The 10,912-nt window shown below is 39.1% G+C and overlaps 1 pseudogene; it reads left to right on the top strand.

The window, feature by feature from the left end:
* Positions 1-8,883: 8,883 nt before the first annotated feature.
* Positions 8,884-10,269, top strand: LOC123937039 (annotated as a pseudogene).
* Positions 10,270-10,912: the final 643 nt, after the last annotated feature.

The raw sequence follows: 10,912 nt of genomic DNA, 5'->3' as shown, positions 1-10,912 counted from the left end.
CTCTCTTCTCTCCAAGCAAAGAATCCTTGCAATGTATAGTAGCAGACGCAGATTCTAATTCCAGTCCCAGTTAATACTTGCTAAGCCATGTTTGTAAGTCATTAAACTACAGTGTAGCTTCATTTATTAAATGGATTACTTCCTGACCTCAATGTGTCCTGTCTAAAAAAACCTGAAGTACTTTGTGCTTTGTAAGTACCTCATAACATGTTTAGCAATAAAACAGCACAGTGCGAAAGAACTCCATTAACATTATATTACTAGAGGAAAATAATCAAATTTTTATAAGCGTTGGAATAGAAAAGTACTAAAAAAATGGTATTGACTTATACTAAATGCTAATGGTTTAAAAACAAATGTGATGCGATGGAGTATTATGCCTCCATCAGAAAGGATGAATACCCAACTTTTGTAGCAACGTGGACGGATCTGGAAGAGATTATGCCGAGTGAAATAAGTCAAGCAGAGAGAGTCAAGTATCATATGGTTTCACTTATTTGTGGAGCATAACAAATAACATGGAGGACATGGGGAGATGGAGAGGAGAAAGGAGTTGAGGGAAATTGGAAGGGGAGATGAACCATGAGAGATTATGGACTCTGAAAAACAACCTGAGGGTTTTGAAGGGGCGGGGGATGGGAGGTTGGGGAACCAGGTGGTGGGTAATAGGGAGGGCACGTGTTGCATGGAGCACTGGGTGTGATGCAAAAACAATGAATACTGTTACGCTGAAAAGAAATTAAAAAAAAACAAAAACAAAAATAAATGTGATGAAAGTTAATACAAAAACACCAAGTTTCCATTTGTACTTTTTAATAAAATAACCCAGTTATACTCAGAGACTGTATCTATATATCTAATTTTACAGAAGCATAAATTCATAAGATTGGAAGGGACTTCTGAAACTATTTAATCCAATTTCCGTTTCACTCTCATTGGATACTTGTTTAACAAGAGATTATTTGGCTTCAATTGAAATACCCCTAATGATACACACACTTCATTAACGACATTTAGTTGCTTGAAAATTCTTTTCGAAGTCTGTTTCCTTATAAATTCTATTCATTGATACTTGTTTTGCATGCTGAGGAAACCGGAAAACAAAACAATACAAAACAAAAACCTGTTGGTTCTTCACCCTCTCAGGAGCTTCCCAGGTATTATCTGACACTGCCCTGTATGCAGAGGGCAGGGAGAAATGAAAGAGGGAAGCAACTCCATCTTGGTAGGTGGCAGGTTTAATAAGCAAAAGAACTTATACACAAGGCTTGTCTTGGATAGCAGCAAGATGAATGGATCCCTATGCTTGTCCACCAAATCTTAAAAATTAATAAGGAGACCTTAATTGGATTCAGTTAAGTGTACTGTGCAGGTGTTCTCTACATCACATCAGTGTCTCAAGGCTCTGTTTTTTTTTTTTTTTTTTTTGAAGATTTTATTTATTTATTTGTCAGAGAGAGAGACAGAGAGAGAAAGATCACAAGTAGGCAGAGAGGTAGGCAGAGGCAGAGGGAGAAGCAGGCTCCCTGCCGAGCAAGGAGCCCTATATGGGACTCGATCCCAGGACGCTAGGATCATGACCTGAGCCGAAGGCAGCTGCCCAACCAACTGAGCCACCCAGGCGTCCCTCAAGGCTCTGTTTTTAGAGCAATCCCTGGGAGCAAAAAAGGTAAGCAGAGCTTACATTCCAAGGACAGGAGCGGAGGTAAGGAGCTTCTGAGTGCCCAGGTCCAGCTAGCTCATGAGTGACGTGGTGGTCATGTCTTCCCCAACACAAACCAAACCAAACCAAACCAAACCAAACCAAACCAAACCAAACCAAACCAACTGTATGTTTCATATTAAAAGTCTTCAGACATTTGGGATAATTATCATAGTCCTAAACATCTTATTCCTCAAAATATTTTTCTTTGTGGCATCCCATGGCATCATTCTGTCTTAGCATTAACTGTGAACTATGATCTATTTATACACGTCCTTCTGAAAGTCTGGCGTCGGATTAACTCAGGCTCCAGAAATGGTAAGAGCAGTCTGGATTTGAACAGAAATAGCTAATATCTTCCAGCTTCCATTACATTGAAAACTAATAGAATTCTGGCTGCCAAGTCATAGGACAAAAGTGCTGTTCTTTCTTTTGTCCCTCTCAGATCCCCTAAAAGGATAGATGTCTTCATTCATGTATTCATTTATTCAGGAAATACCTTTTGAATACATACTAATTTTCAAACATTTTCCTGTGTGTTGGAAATCAATAATGAATAGGATGGAGGTGACATTTGCTTTACAGAATTTATGGCTTAGAAGAAGAGAGAGGGGCACCTGGGTGGCTCAGTGGGTTAAAGCCTCTGCCTTTGGCTCAGGTCATGATCCCAGGGTCCTGGGATCGAGCCCCACATCGGGTTCTCTGCTCCATGGGGAGCCTGCTTCCCTTCCTCTCTCTCCGCCTGCCTCTGTGCCTACTTGTGATCTCTGTCTGTCAAATAAATAAATAAAATCTTTTTAAAAAAAAAAGAAGAGAGAGAAAGAAATATTACAGTTTGGGGCTTGCTAAGTAAAAAGTCTGGGGCTAAAGGAAGGGAGTATAAATTTCTTTAGGTGGTCCACAAAGTTCTCTCTGGGGAGATGAGATGTAACAAGTCATTAACTGTGTATTTCAGAGTGCCCTCTATTGCTTTTCATCTCCTCTGCTTCATGTTTGTTGTCACTTTGTCCCCACTAGGGTGGCTGTCCACACCAGCTGTGCACCTCGTCCGGACCACACTGGAAGAGCTGCTGCCTTGTTCAGGTGATCTGCAGTGTGAGGTATGCCCATGCTCCAGCGGGGCTTCCTACCCTGGAGCAAAGAACTTTCTCTACATTCTCTATTAGTAAATATTCTATATTTACATTCTACATTAGTTGCCTAGAGTTGCTAATTACTACAAATTCAGATGGCTTAAAACAACAGAAATTATCTCACAATTCTGGAGGCTAGAAGTTCAAAAATCAAAGTGTCAGTAAGGCTGTGTTTTCCCAAAGGCTCTAGGGAAAAATCCATCCTTGACTCCTAGCTTCTGGTGGTTGCCAGGAATCCTTGGGCTTCCTCAGTTTATAGAAATATCCCTCCTATCTCTGTCTCTGTGGTCACATGGTGTTCTCTCTGTGTCTGTGTCCAAATTGTCCTCTTCTTAAAAAGATACCAGTCATTGGGTTAGAACCCATCCTAATCCAATATGATCTCAACTTGATTATATCTTCAAAGACTCAGTTTCCAAATAAGGTCACCATATGGGTATGGATGGTTAGGACTTAAACATATCTTTAAAAGAGGACACAATTCAACCCACAGCACACACCAATGTTCCCAGATGCACTGAGTCTTTGTAGAGCTTCTTGCTGACCACTTATGTGTCTCCTCTGTTCAACTAACTTCTCTTTCACAAGCACAGAAAAAGCCACCACAAACCCGCCATTATGTCTAGGTCTCTTAGAAGCCTTACCAAAATAAATAGGCAAGCAAATAAACAAACAAACAGAAGCCTTGCTTGGGCTTCCAGTCATATAATTACGTCTCTAATTTTTTTAAAAAGCATAATTTTTTTCTTTCCAGCAAGCAGACAGCCCCAGGAACCAGAGGTAGGGAGTGTTGAAGGTCAGCCTCATGAGCACCCCAAATCATCTTCTTTTCCTGATTTTCACCCTGCAATGTTAAACTTTCCTTGTACTTTTTGTTATTTCTCTTTCAGCAATTCCTTTGTTTCTCTTGGACATGGAGCCTGCTTGGGATTCTGTTCTTTCCTCTGTCCCACCCTTCCTTCCCCTCCACTCACACATACACCCTCCCCACACACACTCTCTCTCAAAACAAACAAACAAATAAATAAATAAAAAATAAAATGTAAAAAATAGAAATTAAGGAGGTTTTTTCCCCAAGAGAAGTTAGTGAAGATCTGAGGAGAGTAGTGTCAGTTCTGGCTCAATAAAGATACTTGGTTATACCAATAACACCAATAATCTCTCCTGTCCCTGTAAGGATGAAGACTTCAGAGTGATTCAAAAGATGGGACACATCAAGACTCTGCATTGGGGTCATCTCTCCTCCCTGCTGAACTTGGTAACAGAGTGGAGAACTTAGTTGAAAAGCCTGCACAACTTTCAAAAGGACACATGCAAAGAGAAACAGCAGGGTGAAACATTGAGTTAGGGGCTCAATGAGCTATTAAACTAAGTGAAGAAGAAGAAAAGCTGATTTCTTAATTAAAAGCACATTTTTAGAACCCTTTAAATTATGATACGAATATATGTGTTTATGGGCATATATATATAAGTTTCTGTGTGTGTGTGTGTGTGTGTGTGTGTGTGTGTGTGTGCATGTGCACACATATGTGAAATTTGTGGTAGAGGCAAGTTTTCTGATCGATGGAAAGATAAATTGCCGAGAGACCAGCAATAAATCAAGAGGTTCAACTCTAGCCCTATTTATATTTTTGCTTACTAAGAAAATTTCCTATTACTATTTTACATCTTCAGCTAAAAGATGCACACTTTAGTGTCTCTAAAATCAGGATGTGTCTTAAAAATGATATTATGTTCTCACTATGGTGTTGTCCGGGGATCAGTTAGGACAAGGTTGTCATAGCCTTTAAATACAAGAATATGGAAATAGCTTTACATATTGTCATGGCTACTTCATTTGAATTATGTGCATTTTTGGTATCACACATATTGCTTTTAATTGTTGTTTAACATCTTTTAAAAATAATGTAATATACTTTAACTTTTCAATGAAAATTTATTGCATTTACAGAAAAGTAAAAACAACTTGAAGAAATTTATGTCTAAATACTGCTGAAGGACCCTTTCAAAATCTGTGAAACTAAATTTCTACCTGGCAAGAAACCTATGTGTCATAGATTACTTGGGAACATTTTCTTGTTAGTGGTACATAGCATTCATACATAATGGTGCATCTTCAATAAATGACATATTAGAGTCAAGAAAATGGGGTAATTTATTCCCTCAAATACAGTGAAACATGAACTATTCAAAATCCAGTCTCCCATAACTTCCTGACTTCCAGACTAATTCTATACTTATGTCTCTATAACTAGGAAAATAATCTCTCCTACAGCTACTCAACAGCCACAAAGTACCCAGGGAAAAATGACTCTATTTGTGAAAAATCTGAAGATAACTTTATGCATCTCATTGCTAGTACTCTGGTCCAAACCACCATCATCTCCTCCTGGAACTGTTGCAACCGTTTCCTTCCTCAGTGGCCTCCCTGCACACCCTCCAGGAGCTTATCATTATGTTTAGAAGAAAATCTAGATTCTTTAGTGGTGCCTCCAAGGCTCCACCTTCTTGAACTGTACTGGCTTTGCCACCTTGCCTTTCTGCTGCTCTGCCTTTCCCAATTTATTGCCTGCACAATTGTTCCTCTCACATTCTGCAATACCCTCCTCCCAGTTCTTCTGACTTACTGGTTCCTTCTTTTTTCTTTAAAGAGAGAGAGAGTGGGCAAGAATGCACACCCAAGCTGGAGGGCTAGAGGGAGAGGGAGAGAAAATCTCAAGCAGATTCCTTACTGATCATGGATCCTGATGTTTGGCACCATCCCACAACTGTGAGATCACGACCTGAAACAGAAACCAGGAGTCTGATGCTTAACTGACTGTGCCATCCGGGCACCCCTGACTCACTGCTTAGTGACCTCAGCTCAAAAGTCACTGTCTCAGAGACCTTCCTTATCTAATCAATATAAAATAGCCCTTTAGTTGTTAACATATCACCACTTACTTTGTTTTTATAGCATGTACCACTCTCTGAAGTGATCTTATTTGTTCACTTCTTAGTTGCCTGCCTGTCTCTCCCTCACATATAACTGCACCAGAGGTGGGAATGCTGGGGGCTTGTCTGTCTGATCTCGGCTATTTCCTAGCACTATTATTTCTATACGTTGAATGAGTGAATGAACAGACTGTAATTGAACAGTCTTGTAAGAAGGAAAAAGTACTTTTAATGGGCTCGGAACATCTGTAAAAGCCTGCTTACATAAAAATATAAATATATAAACATAAATATATAAGAGTCTGTTCATGTAAAATTGGAAGCCATTTCAGGAGAAATTGGAAGCTTAAGAAATAGAAAAATGAAGAACATAAAGAGAGAGAGGAAGCAAAGAGTGGCAGAAGTCAGCCATGATGGTAGTGACTCAGGCACAGATTAGAATGGGCTGTGTTGATGGTGTGTAACCAGTGCAGATAGTGGAGAGGAGAGACAGATGGCAGAGCAGCTTGGAAGTCTTGAGATGGGGAGAGCGCACCTGTTCCACTGCAAAGCCCTTGTGGGCCTTAATGTGTTCCACTCCAGGCTGCCAAACAGCTGAGCCCAGTGGTCTCTGGTGGGGAGGTGGCATTCACTACACGGAATAATGTGGTATTAGTAAAGTTTTACATTTCTAAAGTACTCCTAGAGGATCAGGGCAAGTAACGTGAATAGGAGAAGAAGGCCGGGTGAGCCAAGCTCATGCTTCACCTAAAAAAGCCAGCTGCTGCTTTCCTCCAGCCATTGTTGCTCCATGGGAATGCGGGTCCAGAATTAGGAGATATTCTGACTTCCCTAGAGGGCCAGATGTCTGGCTTTTTATATAGAATTTCCCTACATGTCAATGCTGGCAGCAAAGTAATGTGCAAAAACACATAATGGAGCAAACAAAAACAGATCTGTAGTCCAAATCTGACTCACTGGTAACAGTTGGGCACCTCCAGTTGGTAGGTAGTTTCTCGGTGTTATCCTTTTAGAAATACCCAAGAACCTTACAAAATAAATAAGTGGAAATTGATTATGCAATGAGCAAATGAGCTCATTCCTTTTTTAAAAATAGTTTGAAAGTACAGAAAAGCATAAACATTTGGAAACAAAAAAGACTGTTGTGTTCCTACACTTACATAACGTTCTGGTGAATTTTTTCTATAATTAAGACTAATGATCATTGATAAAATGCACGTATATATTCATGTACACACATATACCTACATATGGGTGGGTAGCCAAATAGCTTTATGTCCTGGTATCTCTCTTAAAATAAGATTATGATATTAAAACATCTCCTTGTTATTTAAATTTCTCATGAAGATTATTTTAAAGGCAATACATTATTCATTGTAACAATTAATGATAATTTACTTAAAGTTTTCTTTATTTTTGGATGTTGGCATGGCTTCCATTTTATAAGTGACAAATAACTTAATAATAAGCATCTTTATGGCTAAATATTGGCTTGTATTTCACATTATTTCATTGGATGTGATTGCTAAGAGTAGAATTATTAAGTGAAATGTTGATGAATGAAGTCAAATTATTTAAAAATTTGGCACAAAATCCATTTCCAAGAACAGTTTTGAGAATACATAACATATTTCTTTCCATCATTAAAATTACAGAAAGACACATGATTTCCACTTGATGTAAGTTTATTTGTTTATTTAATTACTAATAAGAGTAATAATATTTTATGCAACAGTTGGCTAGCTACTAGATGTGTATATATATATATATATTTTTTTTTTTTTTTTTTTTTTTTTAGTTACCTCATTTCCTTCTTTGGTCATTCTTTTGAATTTGGAGGTCTATTAAATATATTATTCTTATTTTTCTTATATGGGAAATAGGAGATGATTTTCCTGTTGATGTTTTATTTCTGGTATGTTTGGTTGACAGAAGTAGTTAGTGGCTTGACAGTGAGTGACCTTTGGTTAAAAACAGGGCTGCTCAGGGCTGCAGGTCATGTGATTCCCTGGGGACACTGAGGGGTCTCAGTGTGACAATTATGATAAGAACTGCAGGGAGCACTGTGGATTAGGGGGGCTCCAAGTGGTTTCGGTTAGTGGCCTGAGAATGGTAAATTAGAGCATTACACATACTTGAATATGACCAACAAGCTGGAGACTGAGGAAAGCAACTGAGAAACACACTGTGGAATGATGGAAACAGTATGGGTATTTCTTCATTGTCCTCAATGTTGCAAATAAGTAGGCTGAAGCCAGCCTGAGTTTTGTGTTTTGGTAGGTACAACACTTTCCCCCTTTGGTTAGGTGGTTAACTTTTTTCTTTATCCTTGTAATTATAATTGCTATAATGTATCTATTTTAAAATTACTTTTTCATGAAACACAGTGAAACCTTTCATTGTACCTTCTTAGGCTTTTGTTTTATTCAGCAAAATTTCTATTTATTATTGTTACACTTCTATTTGTTCATATTTGTTCTTCAGTAACACCCAGACTTTGTAGGTTGGCTTTCCCTATCTCTAGTTTTCCCTCTTATCATCTTATTTTCTCTATTAACTTGGTTCTTAGCATCATTTATTTAATTAGCCACATTTAACGTTTTCTGGTTGCTGCCAGTGCAGATTTTAAATTTCCTGTTGTATTTGGGCATTTTAAAAAATTATTTTCTCATTTTAATTTAGTTCCTTTCATCATTGTCTTCATTTTAAGTCTTTTTCTCACTATAGATTCCTTCTTCTTTCCATCAGAGCTCCTGCCTTCTCATATGGTCCTGAATGCTTCAAACATACGTTATCTAAAAGCTATTGGATCTCACCATACCTTTGGCTTTGTGCTTCTGTCCTGTTAATGTGTATAACTGTGCCAAAGGGAACAAAATACCGGTATTGGAGACAGGGCATGTAGGCTTTTTGCCATGAGACCACATTTCTGCTCATGGGAAACATGTTTGTCTCTCTTTTCCATTTCCTGCTTTTAGAGGAAACTTGTCAGTTTCTGGGTCAGTTCAGGTCCTTTGGGAAGCAGATGTCAAGATGGAGGTAAGAATATAAAGATTTGTGAATCAGAGCTTCCAGACGTGCGCCTCTCCTGGTTTCCTGGAGTTTCCTCGCAGCATGGCCCCCAAACGTCAGTCTTCACTCCCGCCTCAAACGAAGAAATCGAGACTGCCTCCTGCCCCCAAGCCAGGGCAGACGTCAACATCTCAGCACTTGCATAAGGGAGAAAAAGAACAGCAAGAAGCAATTGAACATATTGATGAAGTACAAAATGAAATAGACAGACTTAATGAACAAGCCAGTGAGGAGATTTTGAAAGTAGAACAGAAATATAACAAACTCCGCCAACCGTTTTTTCAGAAGAGGTAGGAATTGATAGCCCAAATCCCCAATTTTGGGGTAACAACATTTGTCAACCATCCACAAGTGTCTGCACTGCTTGGGGAGGAGGATGAAGAGGCGCTGTGTTATTTGACAAGAGTTGAAGTGACAGAGTTTGAAGATATAAATCAGGTTACAGAATAGATTTTTATTTTGATGAAAACCCTTACTTCAAAAATAAAGTTCTCTCCAAAGAATTTCATCTGAATGAGAGTGGTGATCCATCTTCAAAGTCCACTGAAATCAAATGGAAATCTGGAAAGGATTTGACGAAACGTTCAAGTCAAACACAGAATAAAGCCAGCAGGAAGAGACAGGATGAGGAGCCAGAGAGCTTCTTCGCCTGGTTTACTGACCATTCTGAGGCAGGCGCAGATGAGTGAGGAGAGGTCATCAAAGATGATATTTGGCCAGATCCATTACAGTACTACTTGGTTCCCGATATGGATGACGAAGAGGGGGAAGGAGAAGAAGATGATGATGATGATGAAGAAGAAGAAGGATTGGAAGATATTGATGAAGAAGGAGATGAGGATGAAGGTGAAGAAGATGAAGATGATGATGAGGGGGAGGAAGGAGAGGAGGATGAAGGAGAAGATGACTAATGGAACACTGATGGATTCCAATCTTCCTTTTTTAATTTTCTTCAGTCCCTGGGAGCAAGTTGCCGTCTTCTTTTTTTTTTTTTTTTTCCTTTTTCTTTTTCTTTTCTCCTCTCATGCTCATTCACCCTGTTTTTTGAAGTCTCCTTTTTCTCTCCCTTTATACCATGGTTCTCAGCTTATTTTGGGGGGGAAATACCTTGAGCAGAATACAGTGGGAAAAGAATCTCTACCCCTTTTTGTTCCAAATTCATTTTTGTCCCTTCCTGTCTCAACAAAAACAAAACCTTTATGGAATCAACACCACCATGCTCTGTGGGAAAAAAGAAAAACCTTCTGCTCCCTTAGCTCTGCTGGAAGCTGGATGGTGCTAGGCCCCTATGTAGTAGTGCATAGAATTCTAGCTTTTTTCCTCCTTCCTCTGTATATTGGGCTCAGAGATTACACTGTGTCTCTATGTGAATATGGACAGTTAGCATTTACCAACATGTACCTGTCTACTTTCTCTTGTTTAAAAAAAAGAAAAAATTCTTTAAAAAAATGGGGTTATAGAAGGTCAGCAAAGGGTGGGTTTGAGATGTTTGGGTGGGTTAAGTGGGCATTTTGACAACATGGCTTCTCTTTTGACATGTTTAATTGTGATGTTTAACGGACATCCTTGCAGTTTAAGATGACACTTTTAAAATAAAACTCTCCTAATGATGACTTGAGCCCTGCCACTCGATGGGAGAATCAGCAGAACTTGTAGGATCTTATTTGGAATTGACATTCTCTATTGTAATTTTGTTCCTGTTTATTTTTAAATTTTCTTTTTGTTTCACTGGAAAGGAAAGATGATGCTCTGTTTTAAACATTAAAAGTGTACAAGTTGCTTTGTTACAATAAAACTAAATGTGTAAAAAAAAAAAGAATATAAAGATTTGTTGTAGGTAATTCCTGTGCAAGGTTAAGAGGAGAGGGGGCAGGAGTGATTGCTTCAGATGGCAAGCCAGGTTTGGATACTGTGAACGGAGAGGGTAGGGTAGAAAGAGGTTCCAGTGGAGGTGCCGGGTCAGAGCCCGTCTCTGCCAGTTCAGTGGAGGTTGCTGTGAGAGGACTTCCACACTGGGTAGAAACGTCCATGCCCAAGGGCCCCCAGGAAGCATGCCATTGCCTAGCAGTCA

Source organism: Meles meles, chromosome 2 (genome assembly GCF_922984935.1).
Source record: "Meles meles chromosome 2, mMelMel3.1 paternal haplotype, whole genome shotgun sequence".
NCBI classification, from domain to species: Eukaryota; Metazoa; Chordata; class Mammalia; order Carnivora; family Mustelidae; genus Meles; species Meles meles.
This window is presented reverse-complemented; position numbering and strand designations above follow the sequence as displayed.